General features: G+C 44.4%; 1 long non-coding RNA gene across 1 annotated transcript; it reads right to left on the reverse strand.

Moving 5' to 3' along the window:
* Positions 1-662: 662 nt before the first annotated feature.
* LOC309342379 lies at positions 663-2,478 on the reverse strand. Its single transcript, XR_014156750.1, has 2 exons — positions 2,163-2,478; positions 663-1,359 (listed from the first exon to the last, which is right to left on the reverse strand). It is a non-coding gene; the product is annotated as an uncharacterized lncRNA (long non-coding RNA).
* Positions 2,479-9,091: the final 6,613 nt, after the last annotated feature.

Genomic DNA, 9,091 nt, shown 5'->3' on the forward strand with positions numbered 1-9,091 from the left:
CACTTCTGGAGAACCAGAGCAGCGCACGGAAATGCCATTTACCTTCCTGAGCAGTAGCTACTTATCTACTTGCACTTTGATGTGCTTTGAACTGCTAGGCTGGCAGGAGCTGGGACCAAGCAACGGGAGCTCACCCCGTCACGGGGATTCGAACCGCCGACCTTCTGATCGGCAAGTCCTAGGCTCTGTGGTTTAACCCACAGTGCCACCCACGTCCCATACTGAGCAAAATAACCAGTACTTATTTTCTTTTTTAAAAAAAATTGTTTAGGCGTACTCTCATTTTGACTCAAGAAAATTGGGAAAAATCAATACAGTAAATGGGCAAAAGTACAAAGATTCAGAAAATGATTAGGAGTATGCATACCCCTGCATCCCCTGAGGAAAAAAAATAATAATTTAATATTTCTACCCCGCCCATCTGGCTGTGCTTTCAACAGAACCTTAAAAACATAAAGCTTCAAACATTAAAAACTTGCCTAAACAGGACTGCCTTCAGATTTCTTCTAAAAGTTGGATAGTTGTTTATTTCCTTGACATCTGATGGGAGGGTATTCCACAGGGCGGGCACCACTACCAAGAAGGCCCTCTGCCTGGTTCCCTGTAACCTCACTTCTTGCAGCATTTTCTCTCTCTCTCTCTCTCTCTCTGTGTGTGTGTAGTAACATAAAGAAACAGCAGAGATGGGCTTATAAGCAACCACCCAAAAGCTAACAAAACAGAAGAATGCAATGGGAAGTGGAATTAAAGAGGACAAAGATACTTTGGAGAACAATATGGATGAAGGATTGCCAGAACAGAAGGATGAAATGGTGGAGCTGGAGGCAACAGATGGTGTAATGAGGAAGTCCTTCAGAAAAGGTGTCTGGAGGATTGAAACAGTCAGATGGTGGAGTTGTAATGTTGGAGGAGTGGAATAAGTCATGGATCAGGGGTTGGCAATCTTTTTCAGCAGAGGGCCAGTCCACTGTCCCTCAGACCTTGTGGGGGGCAGACTATATTTTGGAAAAAAATAATAATGAACGAATTCCTATGCCCCATAAATAACCCAGAGATGCATGTTAAGTAAAAGGACACATTCTACTCATGTAAAAACACGCTGATTCCAGGACCATCCGTGGGCCGGATTAGAACGTGATTGTGCCGGCTCCGGCTCCTGGGCCTTAGTTTGCCTACACATGCCATGGATGAAGAGAAAAAGGAGTCTGCGCACAACTTGGAGTGAATTCAGAGAGGAAAGCTATCAAACCTCTGGAACTTTCCTTGGAAAAAGAATGGAAGAAGTGTAATTGGAAGGGCTCTTTCCCAAAAAAAATCATTATGGAAAATCACAGCAAACACAACAGGTTCAGGTTGTACCTGTTGGGGGACAGGAAGCGGGCAGGTGTGGAGGATTCCCTGGTCCTGAATGGGGTAACTGTGCCCCTGAAGGACCAGGTGCGCAGCCTGGGAGTCATTTTGGACTCACAGCTGTCCATGGAAGCACAGGTCAAATCTGTGTCCAGGGCAGCTGTTTACCAGCTCCATCTGGTACGTAGGCTGAGACCCTATCTGCCTGCGGACTGTCTCGCCAGAGTGGTGCATGCTCTGGTTATCTCCCGCTTGGACTACTGCAATGCACTCTACGTGGGGCTACCTTTGAAGGTGACTCAGAAACTACAACTAATCCAGAATGCGGCAGCTAGACTGGTGACTGGGAGCGGCCGCCGAGACCATATAACACCTGTCTTGAAAGACCTACATTGGCTCCCAGTATGTTTCCGAGCACAATTCAAAGTGTTGGTGCTGACCTTTAAAGCCCTAAATGGCCTCGGTCCAGTATACCTGAAGGAGCGTCTCCACCCCCATCATTCTGCCTGGACGCTGAGGTCCAGCGCCGAGGGCCTTCTGCCGGTTCCCTCATTGCAAAAAACAAAGCTACAGGGAACCAGGCAGAGGGCCTTCTCGGTAGTGGCGCCCACCCTGTGGAACGCCCTTCCAGCAGATGTCAAAGCGATAAACAACTACCTGACATTCAGAAGACATCTTAAGGGAAGTTTTTAACGTGTGATATTTTACTGTATTTTTGTTTTTTATGGAAGCCGCCCAGAGTGGCTGGGGAGGCCCAGCCAGATGGGCGGGGTATAAATAATAAATTATTATTATTATTATTATTATTGTACCCCACAGAGCAGGAGAACAACAAGCTTGCTCCCTCTTCCATGGGATATTTCAAGGTGGCTCTCATATCTCCTCTCAGTCTCCTCTTCTCCAGGCTAAGGATGGGCAGATATTTCTATCTTGGCCTGTGACCCTTTAAGCAGAAATGCTAGAAAACGGCCCTGAAATTTTAAGCATGCAAAGACTCTATGCGTCTTTCCTTATGTCCCGCTCCCAATCAGTGTATCATTTCGAACATATACAGTTGGGTGGGTGGGAGGGAAGAGTGAATTTAGAGTATAAGCTGTCGTGCCAGAACCCTCTCTTGGGCTCAGGGGAGAGGAACATTTTGCATTCATGGATTTATATGTAAATAATGCTTGTTGTTTAACTGTTGCCATCCTGAGAAGTAAAGATTTATCTTCAACTATTTGAGTAAGGCTTTTTTATTATCACAAATAGCTAACAAAGGTTATGCTAGAAAGTGGTGCTAGAAAACAGCAAGGAAATTTTGAAGTCAATTCCAAAACCAGCAACTTAAACTCAGCACAGTACAGGATGTTTATACAGATTTACCCCTTGATCCATGTCTGTTGAACTTCCTGGCACAACTTTGTTTCAAAGTTCAGTTCATTAAATTTTACTTTCTTTTTCTGTTGTTGTTGTTTAGTCGTTTAGTCGTGTCCGACTCTTCGTGACCCCATGGACCAGAGCATGCCAGGCACTCCTGTCTTCTACTGCCTCCCGCAGTTTGGTCAGACTCATGTTTGTAGATTCAAGAACACTGTCCAACCATCTCGTCCTCTGTCGTCTCCTTCTCCTTGTGCCCTCCATCTTTTTTTTTTACATTTCATTAAATGTTTACTTTTTCCCCAAAAAGGACTTTCATTGGTGAAATTTTCCAAGTCAAAATTCTGAATATGTGGCTTGTAAATGAATTTTTACTTGCAACGCCTTCACTTGATAAGCCTTTTGTTAGTAAGCCAAACGTTCGCTGCTCTTGGAAGTGTTATGAGAATTATAAGGTCTAAGATATAAAATAAATGTACCAAGCAAACACATACATAAATATATAAACCACATGTCTGAAACAGCACAGGATAAAAATCCTGGAACCATTTTGTCTTTCCCAAATTGACCTCAAATATTTCTCTGCAAGGAGGGAGGAAATGGGAAAAAACCTCCCTATTGTCTCTTTACTCACAAATCCTGCCTCAACGGCTCATTTAAGATATCGATAGGGTCAGCCTGTTGTGGTTGTGAGCACCCTGTTGCAACAGTTAATAAAGATCAGGCTTACTAGCTGCTTTGTTTCTCAATATTCTCTGGTTTGCCTCTGTTATTTTTCTCTTACTGAAAGAGACCCTACAAAAGGACTCTATATATGAGCTCTTAGGTACCCCATAAGGGAAAAGGAGCAGTTTTGTTCTTATAACAGAAGACAGGGAAGTGGAAAAACTGTTGGTTAACAGGCCCCCTTGGGGGAGGGGAGGCTGGCCCTCCTCGCAGGTTCCTGGAGCTTGTTTACTGGTGATCTTCCTGGCTGGCATCCCCGCCAGTCCAGGGTAGATCTTGATAGGCGACATTTCCCAGCGTGGAAAATGTACACCCCCTCCCTTCTTGCATCCCAGCAAGGGAAAAGGAGATAGTCAGAAAGTCTATTTACATCTTGTTTCTTTCTGACTTTACAGCACTACAGAAAACATGTCCGATCAGTTCAGACTTCTTCAAGCAAGAGACTCAAACTTCCTTTACGTACGCAACAGGAAGGTTTCATATTACACTCTTCACAAAGCTCTGAGAAGCCTGTGAACTTCCGGGAATATTCTTTCCCACAACTAGTCACATCATTTGATGTAAACAAGCTACCGGTTTGCAGCTGCGTTGCTCTCATATACTGACAAAAACTTCATGCCAAAACACACTAAGTGGTGTCTCAGTGCTTTTTACAAGGAGAGTAGTAACTGCTGCTCTTTTAATCCTTTTAGTCACAGGATTCAGTCTTTCAAGAGGTAGGTTGTTGGCCTCCTCTAACTATTCAGTTTCTGGATCAGTACTCCAGAACTCTGGCTTTTCCCCTCCTGTATGCACATGCAGTGATATCTTGGGTTACAGACACTTCAGGTTACAGATGCTTCAGGTTACAGCCTCCGCTAACCCAGAAATAGTACCTCGGGTTACTATCCTGAACTTTGTTTCAGGATGAGAACAGAAATCATGCTCTGGCAGCATGGCGGCAGCAGGAGGCCCCATTAGCTAAAGTGGTTCTTCAGGTTAAGAACAGTTTCAGGTTAAGAGTGGCCTGCCAGAATGAATTAAGTTCCCGAGGTACCACTGTACATAGTTACAGTTCAAATGTCTTCAGGGGAGGGGGAGTTCTGACTGCTTGCTTAGGGCATCTTGTGAGCTTTTCTAAACACAATTCTGGGCTCAGAAACCTCCCTCCCCTCCCTCCATCCCTTTGATGCTTCTCATGGAGAGAAAGCTAAGGGTGTAACAAAAAGCTGGCTACTTCCAAAAAAACTCAAACACAGCTGTTTTGACAATGGAACTTCCCTGTACAAAGTTTACAACACGTTGAACTGAAACACTTATTTGATGTGTATTGATCTAACCCTGCTTTGCAGGGTAGGACTCAAACCAATGGCTTCATGTTACAAGAAAGAAGTGTTGGGATACTGCCAAGGAGACAGAGGCATCAGGCAGCCTTCCATGTCGTCTCCGGACGATCTCCCAGTCTCCCGTTGGAATGGTGTGAGTCAATTAGCGACACGAGCCTCAGACACATTCCAAGACTCATGCACGCTCTTTTCAGCAGTCTCTGCAATGGAAGATTCACCCAGAAGAGCATATTTACAGCTTTATTCAACGTCGGTCAGAACAAAGGAAAACCATGACTGCTTGCATCCATGTCGAGGAAACAGCAAGGAAAAAAGCTATATACAAAACGGAAACTCCCAGTGAGCACAGTGCTGGGAGTAAACAGGCATGTGACACACAACAATCAGGCCTGACTCTTTTAAGGTGGAACGGAAACTATATCCTAACAAGAAGATTCCGAAATAAACACACAGAAAAACTTTCTGACAGCAAGAGCTGTTTGACAGTGGAACAATCTCCCTTGGAATGGTCTCCACAAAAGCTGGCTACTTCCCAAAAAAACCCATGAAGCTGTTTTTACACTGGATTTTTGTAGAAAAGCCTCTGGTTTTTTAAATAAAAGTTATTTTAAACTTTTTTTTTATGTATGCAACAACAGCTGCACAAATGCTGTTAGCCCAGAGTTAGAAAGAAGATAAAGTCCCTAATAGAGAAGAATGCCAAATTAAACTGTTCGACTATGCCAAAATGGGAAAATTGACTGCAAAGCTCAGCAACCAAGAAGACCAAAACTTCAATAAGGAATTGGAAAAATGTATAATTTATCTTGGAGACTACTGTAAGTAGTTGAAAACATTAGCAGGATTGCAATAACACTTGTAATGTAACGAGAACTATGGAGACAATGGAGTTATAAAAAACATGGATTACAAATAAAGATGCAGTAGAAAAGGTTTAATAACAGAACCCATGGAGGGAAAGGTGGAAAGTCCAGAGATTTGGAGGAATCTTAATTGTGGATGTGTGTTGTGGTATTACTATAATTTTATATTGGTAAAACCAAATAAAAATTATTTTAAAAAGAAAAAGAAAAAAGGATAGTGAAAGTCAGGGGAACGTCTGTTTTAAGCTTCTCCCTCTTTCATTTGCATGGACAGGCAGAGTCCCCAGATCCCGAGCGCCCCCCCCGCTGTCATGTGGAATAACGACTCAAGACAACGTGCTATGGGATTAAATTGGCCACAACTATATTAAATTTCAAATGTGGGTAGACCTTGGCTCAGGCATTGGGCGTTCTCCCTCCCCTGTCCCCAGCCAGGGACCTAGGAAGCATCAGGGTTATCCAGTGTGTGGGGGGTGTTGGAATTCTGCCTCGGTCAGAGGTATGTGCCTATCTGTCCAGGCACCGGCTGAATTCCTTTTGACCTCCCTCCCGTGACTCCCGGCAGGAAAAACAGTTGAGGTCCGTATCGGCGATTTTTCCCAGACTGTGAGAAAAACACACCACTGCTACTCCTCCTCCCTGCATATCCCCAGGGAGGGGAATCAGACTCAGACAGAAATGTAACTACATGCTTTTATTCCTGTCTTTAGCAGCCATGCAGATAAAGATGTCTGCTCTCTTCGAACAACAGAGAGAAACTCCAAACTCCACCCATGTACATCCTGTACAGATCATATGACACACACACTGAGCTCACATCCTGTGCTCAGTACGGAGAAAGGACTGCCCATTTCTTGCCATGGCAACAGTCACAAACATCCTGTCTGGCTTTCCAGCCAGCAGCAGCTGGCTTAGCTGCTTCTTCTTGCTTCTGCATTGCTTCTTTATGGTAACATACTCCCCCTAAAGAATCAATGCGTGCAGCGAGCAATGCTTGATCCAGAGAAGAAAACAAACAGTTGTTATATGTATAACATTCCCCTGTTGTTTCAGTTCCACCCTTGGAACTACCCGCCACTGGTTTTACCAATGTACCTCTCTGGTTGTGTGACTTCCAAGGAATGAGTGCATCTGCATTACCTTGGTTAGCAACTCTCTGTTGTGCCTTTGTCTCTGACTCAGACACAGCTTCAATTTGACCTTGGTCATTTACAACAGCAACACATGCAATAGCCAGGTTGGCAAACTCTTTTGAATACCTTTTGGGTGGTACACCCTTCGTTGCTCTCTCAGACCTACGTAAGAGGTGTTGCTCTTCTCTGCTTTCTGGTTCAGCCTTTGGACTCTTTGGAGAACCAGTACCAATTGTAAACAGTGGTTCGTCCTCCTCTTCTGAGAGTCTAGTCATTTTGTGAGATTTTCTCTCAATGACTGTGACAACTGAGCTGTCTGAGCTATCGCTGTCATCAGTACTACTGAACTCAACAAAATCAACATCATCATCATCATCATCATCATCTCCTGTGGGAAATGTGTGAACAATCACTCTCTCCTGTTCAGGAGCACTTTCTAGAAATTTTGTGAGAATCACCTGACCAGATTCAGACAAAATTACTCTGTAGAGACCCTTTTCATAACCCACAAAAATGCCTCTGGCATTCTTTACTCCACCCGGAGCTTCTGTCCTCACATGAGACCCAAAAACCTTGAAATGGGCAACAGAAGGTTTTCTATGGAACAGTTTCTCAAAAGGAGAACTTCCCAACTCTTTTGAAAACTTTCTCAACCACGTATAACAAAATGACATTAGCGACTCAGCCCAGTACTCATGTGGCAGATGTGAACTAAGCAATTGCGCTTCCATTCCCTTTTGCAATTCTTTGTTCACCCTAACACAGACACATCTCTTCCAAGCTTCTTCGGAAGCAGCTATTTTGTGTCTTATCCCTTTCTTCAGGAACCTCTGGAAATCCTGTAAAAGAAAAATTGGCTTCTCATCTGTGCAAAGACAATTTATGTCAGCATCATGCATATTTTTAACCTTGTCACAAAACTCTTTAAACCTTTCTAAGGCGTCTTTTGGTCTCTCCAAAAGATAAATCCAGACAAAACCTGTGAAAGAATCAACACATATTAGGTAATACTTTGCATTGCCTCTAGATGGTGCTAGAGGACCAATCACATCAGCATACACCCGCTGAAATGCCTTGTCGACCCTCGAGGTGACCTGCTTGGCAACCTTCTTGGCTACACCTGCAAAAGAGATTATGTTAGAATTACAATTCATGTAATCACTTTGATCCAAAGTCAACAAATACAGTCCATCTTTCTCTTTGGCAGAAAGATACAGCTCTCCATCTTTGTAGATCTCGCAGTATTCATCATCATAGGACAGTTTTAGTCCCTTCTTGGCAATCTGCGAAACGCTGAGCAGATTGTACCTCAACTCTGGAACCAAATAAACATTGTTTATAGTCAAGTTCAGACTTTCAAGATACACAGTTCCAATTCCGGTCGCTTCTAGCTCTTGACCGTTGGCTTGTTGTACAACGAAGCTTTGCTTCTTAAACGACGAAAATAGATCCCTGCGTGCTGTCATGTGAACCGTGGCGCCCGTGTCAATGACAAAAGCGTTCTCCACTTCTGGCTTGGTTCCTTTCGACATCAAAGCCTTTGCAGGCTTCGCCTGTGACTTGGCATGACTTCTGCCTGACGCCTCAGACTTCGTGGAGCTTCCCTTGGCACCTTTGTTCTGACGTGGCTTCTTACAGTTCCGCTGAAGATGCCCAGTCTGTCCACAATTGTAACATCGGACAACGTTCAAAGCTACAGCATTTTCTCCAGTAGCAGTAGCATTGGGGGTGTTAGAACTCCGTTCTTGTCTCCCCCTGTCCTTAACCTCCAGGGCAGCAAGTCTGTCCTGTTCATTCAGCACAACTGCATAGACCCTCTCCGAAGTCAACTGATTCGCTGGGAGGGACCCAAGCTGACTGGCAACGGTTTTGTAAGTCCGATTAAGGCTGTTTATCACCATGAAGCAAAACACTTCCTCATCCAGACGGAAATTGCGTTCCACCATCTGTTGGCGCAGATATTTCATTTCCGTCAGGTGCGCTTGTACATCTCCATCAGGCGCAAGCCTCAGGTTGGTCAGCTTTTCAAAATACAGCAATGCTGAAGAACCTGCATCTCTCTGATGTGTCCTTCTCAGCGTGTCCCAAACATCTTTCGTCTGCTGTAAATCCTGTATATGCACAAGCTGCGAGTCTGACACACACAGAATTATAGCCGTTCTGGCCTTCACATTCTGTGACTCCCAAGCACGCGTTGGTGCTGCAGGGATGGGGTTCTCAATCACCCCAAACAGTCTCTGATTCTGCAGCAGGGCCTTCATCTTAATAGACCAAGATGAATAATTGTCATTGGTCAGGAGGGGTGGAGAAGGCAAAGCTCCCCCCTTCTTGGCAT

This window comes from Podarcis erhardii (assembly GCF_964252035.2).
Source record: "Podarcis erhardii genome assembly, chromosome: 5".
Taxonomy (NCBI): Eukaryota; Metazoa; Chordata; class Lepidosauria; order Squamata; family Lacertidae; genus Podarcis; species Podarcis erhardii.